Source organism: Chiloscyllium punctatum, chromosome 22 (genome assembly GCF_047496795.1).
Source record: "Chiloscyllium punctatum isolate Juve2018m chromosome 22, sChiPun1.3, whole genome shotgun sequence".
Taxonomy (NCBI): Eukaryota; Metazoa; Chordata; class Chondrichthyes; order Orectolobiformes; family Hemiscylliidae; genus Chiloscyllium; species Chiloscyllium punctatum.
Genome location: NC_092760.1, coordinates 25,981,637 through 26,000,746, shown reverse-complemented (window position 1 = coordinate 26,000,746; position 19,110 = coordinate 25,981,637). Strand labels below are relative to the sequence as shown.

General features: G+C 47.3%; 1 protein-coding gene and 1 long non-coding RNA gene across 11 annotated transcripts in view; one reads left to right on the top strand and one right to left on the bottom strand.

The window, feature by feature from the left end:
* Positions 1-19,110, top strand: part of LOC140493468 (uncharacterized) — a 724,813-nt gene that overhangs the window by 361,697 nt on the left and 344,006 nt on the right. The window lies entirely within an intron of this gene.
* The window catches only part of pacsin3 (protein kinase C and casein kinase substrate in neurons 3), a 328,824-nt gene that overhangs the window by 50,236 nt on the left and 259,478 nt on the right, over positions 1-19,110 (bottom strand). For 7 of the 10 annotated variants that reach the window (XM_072591920.1, XM_072591913.1, XM_072591910.1 and 4 more), the window contains exons 2-3: positions 10,636-10,677; positions 8,918-8,981 (exon numbers count right to left, since the gene is read on the bottom strand). The gene's annotated coding sequence lies outside the window, so the exon portion shown is untranslated. Of the gene's footprint in view, positions 1-3,592; positions 3,732-3,780; positions 3,867-7,989; positions 8,164-8,917; positions 8,982-10,635; positions 10,678-19,110 lie in introns of those variants that run through there. The other 3 variants (XM_072591915.1, XM_072591917.1, XM_072591918.1) reach the window with 3 other exon arrangements.

Here is a 19,110-nt window from a genome sequence, read left to right as displayed (position 1 = left end):
AGATGTGACCTGTAAAAGAAGGATGGTTTGAACCTAAACTGGAAGGGAGCCAATATCCTAGTGGGGAGATTTGATACTCTGGGTGCCTTACCTGGAGGTTGTGTCAGTGGTGGGTAGGGAAGTTGGGGGGTGGGGGAGCAAAGACATAGTGACGAAAGAGACAAGTCTGAGGCTGGTACAGTTGAAAAGAGGACCAAGTTACATAGTCAAGGCAGGCAACAGCAAGGTGGAGAATAAAGACTGATAAATTAATCTGCATTTATTTCAGTGCAAGAGAGCTGATAAGTGAAGCAGATGAACTCAGGACATAGTCGGGAAAATGGGACTGGGATATCACAACTATTATAGTAGTGTGGTTCAGGGAAGGGCAGGGCTAACAGTTTAATATTCCAGGGTATAGTTGGCACTATAGACCGGGATGTGGGGTAAGAAAGGAGGGAGAGTGGCTTTTTTGATTAGGGATCAAATTACAGCTGTATTTAGGGAGGATACTCCTGGGGGCTATATTCAATGAAGTTATTTGGGTGGAACTGAGAAATAAAAAAGGGATTGTACTATAGGGCCCCCAACAGTCAGCAGGAAATTGAGAAACAAATTTGTAAAAAGATCTCAGTTATCTGTGAGAATGATAGGGTTATAATGTTAGGGGATTTTAACTTTCTAAATATAGACTGGGACTGCCACAGTGTTAATGGGGTTGGACGGAGAGGAATTTGTTAAGTGTGTACAAAAAAAAATGGCTTAATCAATATGTGGATGGACCTCTCAGAGAAGGAACAAAACCTGACTTTCTCTTGCGAAATAAGGCAGGGCCAGTGACTGAGGTGTCAGTGGGGGAGCACTTTGATGCCAATGATCACAATTATATTAGTTTTAAAATAGTTATTGAAAAGGATAGACCTTGTCTAAATAGTTAAAGTTCTAAATTGGAGTAAGGAGAATTTTGACAATATTTGGCAAGAACTTTCAAATGTTGATTGGAATTGGCAGCACAGGAGGGCAGAAAACGGGACGCAAGAGAGCTTTGGCAATTAGGGTTAAGGAGAATCCAAGGAGGTTCTACAAATACATTAAGGGCAAAATGGGCAAGATACTAAACAAGTATTACAAGATATTAAACCATGGAGAAGGATATGGAAGGTAGAAAACTTGGAGAAATAGTGATATCTTGAAAAGTGTCCATATTACAGAATAGGAGGCGCTGGATGTGTTTAAACAGATAAAGGTGGATAAATCATCAGGATCTGCTCGGATGTATCCTAGAACTTTGTGGGAAGCCAGAGGAGTGATTGCTGGGCCCTTTGCTGACATAGTTGGATCATCAATATCCACGGGTGAGGCACTGGAGTGTGATTAATGTAGTGCCACAATTTAAGAAAGGTGGTAAGGGAAAGCCAGGGAGCTAAGACCGCTCAACCTGATGTCAGTTGTTGGAGGGGATTCTGATGAACAGAAAGCTGGGTTGACTATCTATAGTCAGTCCTTGCCTTTCGAAATACATGTGAGTTCTGTCCCTCAGAATCCCCTCCAACAACTTAGCTACCCACTGACGTCAGGTTGAAAGGTCTGTCGTGTGTGAGAAATCATGTTTTACTAACTTGATTCTTTTGAAGAAGTGACAAAGAATATTGATGAAGGCAGAGCTGTGGACATGTCAATATGGACTTCAGCAAGGTGCTTGACAAAGTTCTGCATGGTAGACTGATAAGCAAGGTTAGATCACACAGAACCAAGAGAGAGCTAGCTAACTGGATACAAAATTGGCTTGAAGGTAGGACACAGAATGTGGTGGTGGAGCACTGTTCTTTTGGATTGGCGGCCTGCGACCAGTTGTGTGCCACAAGGAACAGTTTTCAGTCCACACTTTTCTTCATTTATATAAATTATTTGATTGTGAATAAAAGAGGAATGGTTAGTAAGTTTGTAGATGACACCAAAACTGGTGGTGTGGTGGACAGTGTGCAACAGGACCTTGATCAGATGGACTAACGGGCTGAGGAGTGGCAAAAGATATCTAATTTCGATAAATGTGAAGTATTTTGCTAAGGAAAATCAGGGCAGGACTTATACAATTAATGGTAGAGCCCTGGGGAGTATTGCTGAATGAAGACCTTGGGGTGCAGGCTCATATTTGCTTCAAAATGGAGTCACAGGTAGACAGGTTAGTGAAGGTGGTGTTTGGTACACTGGTCCTTATTAGTCAGTGCATTAAGTGTAGGAGTTTGGAGATTATGTTGCAGCTGCACAGGACACTGGTTAGGAAAATTTGGAATACTGTGTATAACTGGGTGGTAAAGTGGCTCAGTGGTTAGCACTGCTGCCTCACAGCACCAGAGACCTGGGTTCAATTCCAGTCTTGGGCACATTCTCCCAGTGTCTGCGTGGGTTTCCTCCGGGTGCTCCGGTTTCTTCCCACAGTCCAAAGATGTGCAGGTCAGGTGAATTGGCCATGCTCAATTGCCCGTAGTGTTCGGGGATGTGTAGGTTAGACACAGTAGTTAGGGGAAATGTAGAGTAATAGGGTAGGGGAATGGGTCTGGGTGGGATACTCTTTGGAGGTTCGGCGTGGACTTGTTGAGCCGAAGGGCCTGTTTCCACACTGTAGGGATTCTATGAAATTCTGGTGGCCCTGCTTTAGAAAGGATGTTATTAAACTGGAAAGGGTGCAGAAAAGATTTACAAGGATGTTACTGAGATTGCAAGGTGTGATACCCTGCGACAAAGGAGGCTGAGGGGTGATTTTAAATCAAGAAGGGCATAGATAAGGTGAACAGCAAAAGTTTTATCTCCAGGATAGGGGTGTCCAAAACTAGAGCTCATTGGTTTAAGGCAGAAGGGAAGATTTAAAAGGGACCCGAGGGACAACTTTTTCACACAAAAGGTGGTGCATTATTGGAATGAGCTGTCAGAGTAGCTGGTAGAGGTGGGTACAGTTACAACATCTAAGAGACATTTGGACAAGTGCATGGACAGGAAAGGTTTAGCGGGATATGGATGAAATGCAGGCAAGTGGGTCTACTTCAGTTCAGGAAACCTGGATAAGTTGGGCTGAGGAGCCTGTATGACCCTATGACTCTATTCCGTGTCCCCAAGGCAAAGATTCCCTGTCCCTGATGCAAAAATCCCCATCCTGTTTTTAACCATGCCCAGACGTACATATAACCATCCACAATCTGATTGTCAGGGGAAGGCTCTCCTCACTCTCTCACACCCCTACAGGTAAAGTCCAGGCCAGCTGTGAACTCCAATCCAGCCAAGGCTGTCTTCATTGTGATGCACTCCCTGTGACTGCTGTGGGCTGCTACATCCACACAGCAGTTTGGGTTGTACTGGGAGAGGGGCTCATGGTTGGTGAGGGACATTACTGCAGGGTGGGCTGCAGTGGCTTTAACTCAGAGACTGGACCTGGAAACCCTCATGGGAAAAGAAAACAGCAGAGGGACCAACTGTCAGATCAAAAGAGACAAATCGAGCAGGTGGAACCGAAAAGAGAAAGCAGTTGACTGCAATGCGCAACTCAGGTAACTATATCTGTCTGTCAGCAGGGAGAAAACCCACAGGAGTGGATGTGATCCAAAACCAAATTACTCACCCACACCTTCACACTTGGAAAACTGGTCCTGAACTCTCAGTCCTTTCACACAGTAATCCTCCTGTTTCCGGTAGTCTTTGGGCTGAACTCTAGACCTGGTGCCAGGAACTGATTGGCGCAAAGCCCAGGGCTTGGCAGGCTCTCATCACCTGTTTATTATCAGGAGGACCAGCTTGTTTTTGTCATACCTGCTTGGGGATCCAGGTCCAGGGGGAATCACACAGAGAGCCTCATGTATACTGACAGAATTCAAATAGACGCACACGTACTGGAGCTGAGGGAGAACAAAAGTGTGCTGCACTGAATGTAGAGCCACACAGAGCCTGTCCCCTCATCACTGAGACTGAGTCAACTCAAACACCAGACCAAGACTGACATTCAACTCTAAATATTAACTGATGCTGGGGGTCGAAAGGTGCTCAGCTGGAAAAGCACAGCCAGTCAGGCAGCATCCGAGGAGCAGGAAAATCAACGTTTCGAGCATAAGCCCTTCAACAAGATTTGGAAGGGGGTCTGTTTGCCGAGTGATAAATAGTAGGGGGGTTGGGGGAAGGTAGCTTGGAAGGTGATAGGTAGATGCAGGTGGGGGATGATGGTGATAGGTGGGAAGGGAGATGGAGAGATGGGACAGGTCAAGAGGGCGGTGCCAAGTTAGAAGGTTGGATCTGGGATGAGGTGGGGGGGGGGGAAGGGAAGTTGAGGAAACTGGTGAAATCCACATTAATCCAGTGCGGTTGGAGGGTCCCAAGGAGGAAGAAGAGGGGGTCTGCCTCCAGGCATTGGGTGGTTAGGATTTGACGGTGGAGGCTGGCCAGAACTTGCATGTCCTTGGCAGAGTGGGAGGGGGAGTTGAAGTGTTCGCAACAGGGTGGTGGGGCTATTTAGTGCATGTGTCCCAGAGATGTTCTCTGAAATGTTCCACAAGTTGGCGTTCTGTCTCCACAATATAGAGCAACAGACACAGCAGATGAGGTGTTTGAATGTGCACAAAAATCTCTGCCATGCATGGAAGCATTCTTTGGGGCCTTGGATGGATGTTCCCAGACCTGGTGAGCATGTTTGTGTGTGTGTCCGCCGAGACTCACCAGTCAGAACGGTCACAGTACAATCACAGGAACAGACCAAAACTGTAAGCCTGAGCTGGAGGTGAATACCACCACAGCTTCACTACACTTCAGAAATTCAGGAAGGACAGCTGTGAATACACATCGCAGACATAAATAGCAAACTGGCTCAACAACAACTCAAAAGTGGTTCAAACATACAATTCAGTGCCATGGATTCCAAGTTGACAGCACAACAGGAGCAGTGTCTCAGTGAGACGCAGAGCGAGATTGGAGCTGTGTCTCAGTGAGACGCAGAGCGAGATTGGAGCTGTTTCTCAGTGAGACGCAGAGCCAGACGGGAGCGGTGTCTCAGTGAGACGCAGAGCCAGACGGGAGCGGTCTCTCAGTGAGACGCAGAGCCAGACGGGAACGGTGTCTCAGTGAGACGCAGAGCCAGACGGGAACGGTGTCTCAGTGAGACGCAGAGTGAGATTGGAGCAGTGTCTCAGTGAGATGCAGAGCGAGATTGGAGCTGTTTCTCAGTGAGACGCAGAGCCAGACGGGAACGGTGTCTCAGTGAGACGCAGAGCCAGACGGGAGCGGTGTCTCAGTGAGACGCAGAGCCAGACGGGAGCGGTGTCTCAGTGAGACGCAGAGCCAGACGGGAGCGGTGTCTCAGTGAGACGCAGAGTGAGATTGGAGAGGTGTCTCAGTGAGACGCAGAGCCAGACGGGAGCGGTGTCTCAGTGAGACACAGAGCCAGACGGGAGCGGTGTCTCAGTGAGACGCAGAGTGAGATTGGAGAGGTGTCTCAGTGAGACGCAGAGCCAGACGGGAGCGGTGTCTCAGTGAGACGCAGAGCCAGACGGGAGCGGTGTCTCAGTGAGACAGAGCCAGACAGGAACGGTGTCTCAGTGAGACGCAGAGCCAGACGGGAGCGGTGTCTCAGTGAGACGCAGAGCCAGACGGGAACGGTGTCTCAGTGAGACAGAGCCAGACGGGAACGGTGTCTCAGTGAGACGCAGAGCCAGACGGGAACGGTGTCTCAGTGAGACAGAGCCAGACGGGAACGGTGTCTCAGTGAGACAGAGCCAGACGGGAACGGTGTCTCAGTGAGACGCAGAGCCAGACGGGAACGGTGTCTCAGTGAGACAGAGCCAGACGGGAACGGTGTCTCAGTGAGACGCAGAGCCAGACGGGAACGGTGTCTCAGTGAGACAGAGCCAGACGGGAGCGGTGTCTCAGTGAGACGCAGAGCCAGACGGGAACGGTGTCTCAGTGAGACGCAGAGCCAGACGGGAACGGTGTCTCAGTGAGACGCAGAGCCAGACGGGAACGGTGTCTCAGTGAGACGCAGAGCCAGACGGGAACGGTGTCTCAGTGAGACGCAGAGCCAGACGGGAACGGTGTCTCAGTGAGACGCAGAGCCAGACGGGAACGGTGTCTCAGTGAGACGCAGAGCGAGATTGGAGCGGTGTCTCAGTGAGACGCAGAGCGAGAATGGAGCGGTGTCTCAGTGAGACGCAGAGCCAGACGGGAGCGGTGTCTCAGTGAGACGCAGAGCCAGACGGGAGCGGTGTCTCAGTGAGACGCAGAGCCAGACGGGAGCGGTGTCTCAGTGAGATGAAATGCAATTTCAATTGCAGATTGACATGCCACTGAGAAAGCGACTCTCTCCCTAACACCTCCCTGTTGTGCTGCTTGGAGCTGTTGACTTGTCCCTTTACCTGAGCGCTCACTATGTTTTTGACATGGTGTCAGTGTTGGACTGTCGTTGACAAAGTTAAAAATCACACAACATCAGGCTATAGTCAGAGTCAAACAACGGTGCTGGAAAAGCACAGCTGGTCAGGTAGCATCCGAGGAGCAGGAGAGTCAAAGTTTCGAGCGAGGTGCAGCATTTTGGGAAAGCAAATCTTAGCAGGACTCATACACTTAATGGTAAGGTCCTAAGGAGTGTTGCTGAACACAGACCTTGGACTGCAGGTTCATAGCTCCTTGAAAGTGGAGTCGCAGGTAGATAGTACAGTGAAGGCGGCATTTGGTATGCTTTCCTTTATTGGTCAGAGTACAAAGTACAGGAGTTGGGAGGTCATGTTGCGTCTGTACAGGACATTGGTTCGGCCACTGTTGGAATATTGCGTGCAATTCTGGTCTCCTTCCTATTGGAAAGATGCTGTGAAACTTGAAAGGGTTCAGAAAAGATTTACAAGGATGTTGCCAGGGTTGGAGAATTTGAGCTATAGGGAGAGGCTAGATAGGCTGGGGCTCTTTTCCCTGGAGCGTCAGAGGCTGAGGGGTGACCTTATAGAGGTTTACAAAATTATGAGGGGCATGGAGGGGGTAAATAGGCAAAATCTTTTCCCTGGGGTCGGGGAGTCCAGAACTAGAGGGCATAGGTTTAGGGTGAGAGGGGAAAGATATAAAAGAGATCTAAGGGGCAACTTTTTCACACAGAGGGTGATACGTGTATGGAGTGAGCTGCCAGAGGAAGTGGTGGAGACTAGTACAATTGCAACATTTAAAAGGCATTTGGATGGGTATATGAATAGGAAGGGTTTAGAGGGATATGGGCCGGGTGCTGGCAGGTGGGACTAGATCGGGATGGGATATCTGGTCTGCATGGACGGGTTGTGCTGAAGGGTCTGTTTCCGTGGTGTATGACATCTGTATGACTCTATAATCTCTTCATCAGGAATGCTGACACCAGGTTATAGTCCAGCAGGTTTATTTGGAAGTACAGGCTTTCGGAGCGCTGCCCCTTGTCAGGTGACGAGTTACGTGGTTAGCTTGAGAGAAAAATTGTACCATACTGTGAAAACGCTGTTAATTCCACATTTGAAAAGTCACGTATTCTGTCCTGATTCTTATATAATAGCCTGAAAAAGGAGCCGTGCTCCAAAAGCTTGTACTCCCAAATAAACCTGCTGGTTTATAATCTGGTGCCGTGTAACTTTTATTGATGTTTTTAACAGCAGTCTTTTTTGTGGGGTATGTGCTTTATTGCAGCAACTAAGATTTTCTGAATTTGTGAGCCACATTTGATCATGTTAACAAGTACCACAAACTGACCAGGGTTAAGTGTGGTCAGAGCATTCAGATCCCTAACCAGCACGCAGAGTGAGGTCCCCATTGTGTAGTCTTGGGGCAGTTTCTGCGCTGAATATTTTATCCTCCTGCGTGGGGGGGTCAGAGGAAATGAAGCAACGTGTGGGTCACTTGCCTATCACCCATTCCCTTTCCGTCAACTCAGCCAGCTCCGAGCTGGGGGAGCGCGTACTAGTGAGGGGAAATTCATAGCCAGCTCCCATCAAAGCAACAAAGCGATTCGACAACAGAAATAAAACTTACAAGAAATGAGGTGGACAGGTCACGTAGCTAATGGTCTTGCACAGGAGGCTGCTTCCAATTGTTCCGTCTCTCTCTCTTTCTCCCTCCCTTACTCTCACTCAGTCCATCTCTCTCTCTCTCTCTCACACACTCATTCACTGTCTCGCCGTCTCTCTCTCTCTCTCCCTCCCTCTCACAAGCCCCCTCAAGCTACCAAATCATTCTTATTAATAGGCTCCTGCTCCTTTTTATGAGCATGACGTTCATCACAAGTGCACATCACAAAGCACATTCCTTTGAGTCCTAGCCTCAAACCCTCCCTGTCACCCGATCAGGGCCAGCAATAGCAGAGAGCACGTGGGTTGGGTTGGGTTGGGCAGGGCAGGGCAGTTCTTTCACACATATTAACTCGCAACACTGTGATATTTCACAGACTGTGGGTCTCTGGATCTGAATACCACACTGCCCTCAGAATCCTAACTGTTGTGAAAACATTCCCCCCCACCATCGCATTCCGAATTGTCCCGCAAGGAAGACGGGGCATCAGGCCCTGGGCAGGATAAGGGCACTTGTTTTTTTTTCCAAAAAGCTGCCTTGTCCCAGAATACCATATGAGAGTGGCACAAGGCCAGGCAAGGGCGGGGTGAGATATTTTAAAGCAGCTCTGGCCAGGTGCCAGGAAGCTTTCCCTCTCACACACACACACACGCATTCGAGGCTGCAATCCACAATATAACACAAGCCATCTGAGTTCTTCAGTCCTGGCTATACTGCTGCCTCACCATCACCCCTCCTCAACCCTCGCGCACTCCCCTCATTGGCCTCTCAATGTACCATCACTGCAGCCTCAATCAGCATCCCTCACCCACCTCTGTCTGTCCAGAGTCCAGAGTCCCGGTGACGCCTGCGCTCCCTAAAGTGAAGAAACAGAGGAAAGCAAGATACTTACAGTGCACCCTCCAGAATCAACGAGAGCCCAAGGCTGAGGAAAGGTGAATCTTCACAAGCAGCCACTGGAAAACAAGAGACCATATCACCCAGATAAGGGGGAGGTGGCTGTGATAGAACAAAGAGTGCTGCCAGTGATGGGAAGGGGGTGGGAGCAGGGATGGTGGGAGAGACGTGAATGGTGGGGATGACAGGGGGTGGTGGGTGAGATGGGAGTGGGAGTTGGGAGAGATGGTTGGTGGGGTAAGGGAACTACCACCAGACTGGTACAAATAAACTGCCTCCAATCAGCCACAGCCAGAACAGCGAGGAGCTGATCATAATGGAGACACTCGTACTGCATCCCCAAGCAGCGAATTCTCACAGTACATACACTCTGCTATTGGAGCTGCTCAACTCTAACCTAGTGAACAGCTGGACCCAGCACTGCCACTAACGGACAGGATAAGTTAACAGATTTAGCCTGCACCAAGCAACCCGACACCAAATTAAAGAGAAAAGCATGTCCTTCAAGATTGTGGATTCCCACTCGAAAATCAGCTCCTGCCAATATCTCTGAAATACACCCACCCTGCAGAAACCCTGCCTGAACCCCGACGAAACCCTGAGCCCAGGGGAAGGGGGCACACTGACCCCTAACCCTGGGGGAACACCAAGCACAGGGTACAGTGACCCCTAGCCCTGGGGGGGGGGGGAATAACTGAGCCCTGAGGGGGCAGGGGTAGAAGAACACCAAGCACCAAGGTGGGGGGGGGGAGAGACACTGAGCACCGGTGGGGGGGGGGGGGGGGGGGGGGTGTGGGTGTGGGTTAAACAGTGAGCACCAAGGTGGGAAGTGGGGGGGGCGGGGGGGGGGGGGGGGGGGAGAGCACTGAGCACCAGTGGGGGGGAGGGGGTTAAACAGTGAGCACCAAGGTGGGAAGGGCGGGGGAGGTGGGGGGGGGAGGAGAACACCGAGCCACTGAGGGGGTGGGGAAACACCGAGCACCGAGGGGCGGTAACACCAAGCCCCGGCAGGTGGGGGGAGAACACAGAGTCCGAGGGGGGCAACACCAACTAGTAACCCTGGGGTAGTGGGAGGGAGAAGGAGGAGGTGGTGTTGGGGGGAGACTAGCCTGAACTCTGAACTAGGTGTACCCAGCCCCATCCACTGCCCCGACTCCACTCTAGTCCCGATATCTCCCTAACTTCCACCTCACCCTAACCCAAAGCCGGCCATGCCGGCCCTCGCACATCTCTGCCCTTACCCCTGGCCGTGCCCTGACCCGATCCTGCCCCTACTACCACCCTGCTTTAACTGACCAGCTCGTGTTAATGCTCTAAGCCCAGCATACACCGACTCTAACCAGAATTCACCACGACCATTACATAACCCTGACCCAACCGCGATCCCAGCCCTCCTGGCTGAGCCACATCCCCATCCTAACCCGTAACTCTGACCCTGCAAATGACCCCAATGACCTGTCACCACCCCAACCGTGACCCTAATCCCACAGGACTCCCAAAACGCTCTGGAGGTGAGGAAGATAATCAGCGACCCTTCTGTTTCATGGGGCAAGGTCCCCAAACCCTCCCGGACCTCAGGGCTCCCTTGGACACCCTTTGCCCCCAGAACTCCAAACACGTTTCCCCCAAACCCCTGAACAAAAAATTCCAAGGAAGCAGAATGAAGTAATCAGAGCTTGAATGGAGTTGGACAAGTCTGCCAAGAACTCCTACCTGTCGATCACAGCAGTCCGAGTATCCACAGGGAGGAAGCTTCTGGAAGAAGAGACAGCAATGTCAGAATTAACAATGACACACATTAGCGGTATTTCACATGTATTTGCAGGTTGGGTCAGAATTTACCAGACGGGCTGCTCATGCTCGCTGAGACACACAGACCTACTCCCAAAGCAGAAAGAACATTGCTCATTGACAACACACTCAGGACATCAGGAAATGGACACAACAGGCAAATGTTAACAGTCAGGAGGGAGATCACAGGCAAACCCACAGTCTGGATGAGGCAGACAACAGGCAAAAAACAAATAGACAGGAAGACGGAGACTGTAGACACACCAACCAAAGGGCAAAGTGCCAGTACAACAGAAAAGGAGGCAACAGACAATGCAGCAACACACAGACTGGGGGCAAATCAGCAACATAGAGACTGGGGCAATATATAACTAAGACGGGAAGGGGGCATGGTAACCAGCAACAGTGAGGGGTCGGGTCCAAACCTGCAGCAAGACAGAGGGAAAACAAGCAAGTGTGACTGGGGCAAACCGCCAACAGTGAGATGGAGGCAAATCTCCAGATGGTGTTCAATCCAGCAACAGCGAAATAGGGAGAAAACCACCAAGTGTGATTGGAAGGAGTGGTCAAGAAGGCAGATAGTATGCTCAACTTCATTGGACGGGGATTGAGTATCAGAGCTGGCAGGTCATGTTAAAATTGTACAAGACATTGGTTCGGTCGCATCTAGAATACTGTGTACAGTTCTGGTCGCCACATTACCAAAAGGATGTGGACGCTTTGGAGAGGGTGCAGAGGAGGTTTGAGGATGTTGCCTGGCATGAAGGTGCGAGCTATGAAGAGAGGTTGAGTAAGTTCAGTTTATTTTCATTAGAAAAAAGGAGATTGAGAGGGGTCCTAGTTAAGGTTTACAAAACCATGAAGGGTATAGACAGGGTGGATAGAGACAATCTTTTTCCCAGGGTGAAAGATTCAATAACGAGAGGTCACGTGTTCAAGGTATGAGGTGAAAAGTTTAAGGGTGATACATGCTGAAAGTACTTAACACAGAGGGTGGTAGGTGCCTGGGACGCGTTGCCAGCAAAGGCAGGCACAGTAGATTCATTTAAGGTGCATCTGGACAGATGCATGAGTAGGTGGGGAGCAGAGGGATACAGATGCTTAGGAATTGGGCGATAGGTTTAGACAGTTGATTTGGATCGGCTCAGGCTGTAAATTTTCTTTGTTCTTTGTTCAAAACAGCAACAGTGAGGCTGGGACAAATTGGAAGAGAAAAGAGGCATTGGGAAAATGGACAGGCAACTGCAAATCGCAGCATGGAAAAGCAACAGATAAACTAGCGGCTGGAAGGAGACACACAGCAGGCTAACCGTGAACTTTGAGACAAAGGGTTTTTAGCAAAACAGGCAGAGAAGGGGCAACAGGACAGCCTACAGCTGCCAGGACAGGTACCTTTTTGCAAACTAGCAACTGGCGAGATGGCCAGACAATGGGCAAACAAGTAACATGAAGGAGGAGAGATAATGAGCTGAGGCAATGACAGAGAGAAGGGTAGAGTGACAGCGTGGATACAAGTCTGATCAAGAAATCTCAATCAGACAGCAGCACTGATGGGCCTGATTTTCAGGCTGCAGTAATCAGTTCTATGCCTAAGCAGTTTTTGAAAGATTTTAATGCAGCAGAATGAGGAGGACGAGGGATTATTCCAAACTTTGCAAAAAATGCTGAAGTTGAAAATGTTGTGAGCAATGACGATCATCAGAGGACAGTGCTGCTGCTTCTGTAGGGGCTGAAAGCAGATTTATGGCATCCCAGCCACTGGCAATTTTCACAGCCTAGAGGGATCAGCTGGATACAGAGAGGGGCGAGAGGTTACTTCACCTATGATTCAAAGAAACTGCTGTGCAATTTCTTTTTCACTGCTGTTTAACACTTGTTGCGGTGCATCTGAGCTGCCACCGAGTGTCAGTGGTGGAGGGAGTGGATGTGATGCCAATCAAAACGATTGCTTTGTCCTGGATGGTGCTAAGCCTCTTGAGTGTTGTTGGAGCTGCACCCATCCAGGCAAGTGGGAACCATTCCATCACGCTCCTGAGTTGTGCCTCATAGATGGTGGACAGGCTTTGAGGAGCCAGGAGGTGAGTTAGTCACGATTACTCCCAGTGTCTGACCTGCTGTTGTAGTTGCAGTATTTATATGGCGAGTCCAGTTGAGCTTCTGGTCAATGGCAATCCCCAGGATGTTGATAGTAGGAAACTTAGTGATGGTAACACCACTGAAAGTCAAAGGGTGGTGGTTAAATTGTCTCTTTGTTGGAGGCAGTCATAGCCTGGCACTTGCGTGGCATGAATGTTAACTTCCCACTTTTCAGCCCAAGCCTGGATATTGTCCAGATCTTGCTGCACTTGCACATGGACTGCTTCAGTATCTGAGGGGGTCTCTAATGGAGCTGATCATTGTGCAGCCAGCAGCACCATCTCCAATATCATGATGGAGGGTAGGTCCATTAGTGAAGCAACTGAACATATGATTAAACAACACCAGGTTATAGTCCAACAGGTTTAATTGGAAGCACTAGTTTTCAGAGCACTGTTCCTTCATCAGGTGGTTGTGGAGAATAAGATCATAAGACTCAGAATTTAAAGCAAAAGTTTACAGTGTGATGTAACTGAAATGATATATTGAAAAAGACCTTGATTGTTTGTTAAGGCTCTCATCTTTTAGAGTGACCATGTTGGTTTCAGTTCTTTCATCTGTAAATGACAGAACTTTTTTTTAAAAAGTTACATTCTCAAGTGAACTTTAACAATAGGTATGAACGAACAGAGTTCCAAAGACTAATGATCCATTAAAAGAAAAAGAATAGTATCTCCAAATCTCTTTCTTGTTTTCAGTCTGTGTACCTTGATTCTAGTCTCTCCCACAAGGGGAAACACCTATTCTGAATTCACCACAGCCATAGAGTCAGAGGCAAACTGCACAGAAGAGGCCCTTGAGCTGACTGAGTCTGTGCCAACCTATCTATATGAATCTAGCATTTGGCCCACAGCCCTGAACATAATGACATTTCAAAAAGCTCAACCAAATACTTTTTAAAAGGTTGTGAAGTTTCCTGCCTTAATCACCCTCCTATGCAGAGCATTCCAGACCCTACCATCCTCTCAGCGAAAGAAGCTTTTCCTCAAATCCCCTCTAAACATTCTGCCCTTCATCTTAAAATTATGCCCTCTTGTCACTGACTCTTCAACTCAGTGTAACAGCTGCTTTTTCTTCACCCTGTCTTTGCCCCTCAAACTTACACACCTCGATGAGATACCCCCTCTAACACTTTCTGCTCCAAAGAAAACCACCCCAGTTTATCCAGCCACTCTCCCCAGCTGAAATACTCAGGACTGTCCTGGTGGATTTGCTCTGCACCACCTCTAGTAAAACCACATCCTTCGTATGGTGTGGTGACCAGAACTACACACACTATTCCAGCTGTGGCATAGCTAAAGTCCCGTACAATTGTAACATAACCTTCTGTTCTTGATCATGTATGCCTCGACTGATATAAGCAAGTGTCCCATATGTCTTATTAACTTGCCCTATTAACCAGTCCTGCCATCTGCGGTCCATTCCCAATGGATCTTTAGAGGTTTCAAACATGCCAATGAGAGCAGGAACAGGAAGGTAAGGCAGAGAAAAGAGTGGTTGAGGAGATGCTGCAGGGGGGAAGGATTCAGATTTTTGGTTATTGGGGTCTCTCCCTAAGCAACAGAGAGAAAAGAGTGGAAGCTGAGGCTGGTTCAGACATTAAAGGAAGCTATTTAAATAGACAAAGCAGGCAAGAAGCAGTATTCATTTCTATGCAAGAGGCCTGACAGGTAAGGGAGATGAACTCAGGGTATGGATTGGTACTTGGGACTGGGACATCATAGGTATTACAGAAACATAGCTGAGGCAGGGACAGGACTGGCAGCTCAACATCTGGGGTATGTATCTCACAGGGAGGATAGAAAGCAAGGGGCGAGAGAGGAGGGGGAATGGTGTTTTTGGTTAGTGTTATGAAGGTGTGGGGGTATTGTATCTTTAAGAGAGTTGAAAAGCTAGCAAGGACTTAGAGAAGCACAGAGAGGCTGGAACAAGGTAACAATGTAACATTTGGTAGAAACAGTTAAGAGCTGTGTTGCCAGGATACAAAAAACAAATTTGAATTTGGCCAAACAGTTTAAATTATGCCCCAAGTTACCAAAATCCAATCAAATGTCAAAAAATAATGTTTTGACAACACTAAACCAATGAAATAATCTGATGTTTTGGGGCATAAATATCAGACATTTTGAACAGTTACCCAGAGTGGCAAAGAGCAGCTAACACCAACAACGAGAGAGGCTGCTTACAACAAGATTTACTCTCTTAAAGATACCTTTATCTCTCAAAGACCTGGGAAACAGAATCCCTAAGGAGAAGACAACAGTGGAAAATCTACAGAGGACACTAGACAAAGCTGACTGGTTTAAAAATGTGATTATATTTTTTTGTAAATCGTAATCGGGATTTTTAATTGGACCAGTATTGTAGAGGGGAAGGTAAAAGATAGGTTTAGAGAAAGGAAATAGAGTTGCAAATAGTTGTTAGTTAATTATACACTGTTAGACTTAAAACAAAATAAAGGTGTTAATTTTTACTTTAAACAGTGACTTTTGGGATAGTTCTCTGCCTCTCGAACTTTAACAGATTACAGCACGGGGTGAATCTTTTCTGTGTAGCTTGTTTAAATTAGCAGAGGGTTTTACCCCATGTCATAACATTAGGGAAAACATTACTGTACTTAAAGTGTATCTTCTTGGGGGGTTATCTAGTGAAGCTGGTGGAACTCAGAAATAAGAAGGGGATGGTCACCTTGATGGGATCGTACTATACCCTTCCACCAGTAGTCAGATGGAAACTGGGGAGCAAATATACAATGAGACCTCAGGTATGTGTAAGAATAAATAGGGTTATAATGGTAGGGGACTTTAATTTTCCAAACATAGACTGGGACTACCTTAGTGTTAAGGGCTTGAGTGGGGAGGAATTTGTAAAACATGTTCACAAAAATTTTCATTATCACTAAAGAGATGTACCTACGAGAGAAGGAGCAATACTTGACCTTCTCTTGGGAAATAAGGTAGGGCAAGTGACTGAGGTGTTACCGGGGAGAACACCTTGGATCCAGTGATCATAATTTTACTAGTTTAAAATAGTTGTGGAAAAGGGTAGGCCTTTTACAAAAGTTCAAGTTCTAAATTTGGAGCAAGGCCAAATTTGAAGGGATTAGACAGAAACTTTCAAAACTTGACTGGGGTAGACTGTTCGTACGTCAACTGGCAAATGGTTTCAAAAGTACGAGAACGAGAGTTCAGAAACTGTATGTTCCGTTAGAGAGAAGGGCAAGGCTGGTAGGAGTAGGGAACAATAGATGATGAGGGTTTGGTCAAGAGAAAAAAGAAGGCATGTGTCAGGAATAGTCAGCTGGAATCAAATGACTCTCTTGAAGAGCACAAAGGGAGTAGGGGCATATCTAAGATTAAAATCAGGAGGGCAAAAAGGGGATATATGATAACTTTGTCTGCCAAGGTTAAGGATAATCTAGTTAGATTCTACAAGTACATTAAGGACGAAAGAGCAATCTGGGAGAGAATAGGGCTCCTTGAAGATCAACAAGGTCATCAACGTGTGGAACCACAGGAGATGGGAGAAGTGCTAAACGAATATTTCGCGTCAGTATTTACTATGGAAAAGGACATGGAAGCTAGGGAACTTGGGGAAATAAGTATTGATGTCTTGAACACAGGAGATGTTAGAGATCTTAAAAATGCCTTCAGGTAGATAATGCTCTGGGACAGTGATCAAGTGTATCCCAGGACATTGTGGGAAGATATGTAAGAAATTGTGGAGTCACTACCACAGGTATTTGTATCACCTACAGCCAAGGTGAGGTGCCGGAAGACTGGAGGGTGACTAATATTGTGCCTTTAACAAAAGGCACAAAAAGCCTGTGAACTATCAACCGAGGAGTCTGATATCAGTGGTCGGTAGGTTGTTGGAGGGCATTCTGAGAGAGCAGATTTGTGTGTTTGGAGACTGATTAGGGATAATCAACATGGCTCTTGTGCATGGGAGATCATGTCTCACAAACATGAGTGTTTTGAAGATATGACCAAGAAGATAGTTGAGCGCAGAGCTGTCAGGGTTGTCTGCATGGACTTTAGCAAGGACTTTGACAAGGTTTCACAAAGGAGACTGTTCAGTTAAGTTAGATCACATGGGATACAGGGAGAGCTTGTTAAACAGATACAAAATTTGTTTGATGGTAGGATACAGGTGGTGGTGGAGGGTTGTTTTTTTGGGCTGGAGGTCTGTGACCAATGGTGTTTCAGGATCGATACTGGGTCAACTGCTGTTTTCCATTTACGGAAACAATTTGGATGAGAATACAGGATGCACGGTTAGTAAATTTGCAGATGACACCAAAATTGGTGGTATAGTGGACAATAAGGAAGGTTATCTAAGTGGGCCAATGGGCTGAGGAATGGCAGACAGAGTTTAATTTAGATAAGTGTGAGGTACTGCATTTTGGTAAGATGAACAGGGCCCTGGGGAGAACTGTCAAACATAGAGACCTAGGGGTTTAGGTACATAGCTCCTTGAAAGTGGCATTACAGGTAGACAGGGTGGTGAAGGCAGCATTTGGTATACTTCCTTCATTTGTCCGAGCATTGAGTATAGGGGTTGGGATGTCACGTTGCTGCTGTACAGAGCCTTGGTGAGGCCACTTTTGGAATACCATGTACAGCTTTGGTTGCCCTTTTATAGGAAGGACATTATTAAATTGGAAAAAGTGCAGAAAAAATTTACAGGATACCACCAGGACTGAAGGGTTTGAGTTATAAGAGGAGATGGGATAGACTGGGATTTTCTTTCCTTGGAGTGTAGGAAATTGAGGGGTGACCTTATAGCAGTTTGTAACATCATGAGGGGCATATATAAAGTGAATAGCACAGGATGTTTTTTCCCTACGGTAGGGGAGTTCAAAACTAGAGGGCATAATTTTAAGGTGAGAGGAGAAAAATTTTATTGGGATCCGAGAGGCAACATTTTCCACACCACGGATGGTGTGTGTATGGAATGAACTGCTGAAGGAAGTAATAGATGCAGGTACAGTTACAACATTTAAAAGACACTTGGATAAATACATGAATAGGAAAGGTTTGGAGAAATATGACCAGAGCGCAGGCAAATGGGGTTGGTTTCGTCTGGGAAACCTGGTCAGCATGGATGAGTCAGACCAGATTCCTGCAGTGACAGCTGCTGATGAGCTCTGTGACTCGAATACAATTCCCTCTCATTCTCCTAAACCAGAGTCTTTCCAACTTTTCCTCATAAGACACTTCCCTCATCCAAGCAAATCAGTCAAGTGAACTTTCTCTGAACTGCTTCCAATAGTATAATTTTCATCCTAAAACAAGGAGACCAAAACTATATACGGTACTCCTGACGTGGTCTCATCATATACAGGTGCAGCTAAATATCGGTACTTTTATATTCATCCCTTTTGCAACAACATCCTATTTGCTTTTCTGAACACCGCTTTATCAGCATATTAACCTTTTGTGATTCAGACTGAAGATAGTTGGGCCACAGACACTGCCTTGAGCATTCCTGCAGTGACAGCTGCTGATGACTGATCTCCAACAACCATCTTCCTCTGTGTCAGGTATGACTCTATCCAGCAGACACTGTGTTCCTGATATCCACTGATTTCAGTTTTACTAGGGCTCCTTGATATCACACTCAGTTGAACGCAGCCTCGATGTCCAGGGCTGTCACTCTCATCTCTCCTCTGGATGGAGCTCTTTTGTCTGTGTTTGAACCAAGGCTATAATGAGGTTGGGTCTATCTGGCAGAACCTACACTGGGCTTCACTGTACAGGTTATTGCTAAGCAAGTGCTGCCTGATAGTTCTGTTGACAGTACATTCGACCACTTTACTGATGATCAAGGGTAGACTGATGGGCGATAATTGGGCGGATTGGACTTGTCCTGCTTTTAATGTTAGGACGTACCTGAACATTTTCCATATTACCAGATAGATACTAGTGTTGTAGCCGTACTGGAACAGCTTGGCTAGGGGAGTGGCAAATTCTGGACAAATCTTCAGTACTAAAATCACATCGAATTTAGGTTAGGCTGGTTTGGTCATAGAAGACAGAGGGTGGTGGTGGAAGGGTGGTTTTCAGAATGGAGACTGGTAAGTGGTGGTGTTCCACAGGGATCAGTCTTTGATCCTCTGTTGTTTGTTGTATATATAAGTGATCTGAAGGAAAATGCGGGTGGTCTGATTTGTAAGTTTGCAGATGACACAAAGGTTGGTGGAGTTGCAGATAGGATAAAGATAGATTGGTGACTTGGGCACAGAAATGGCAGATGGAG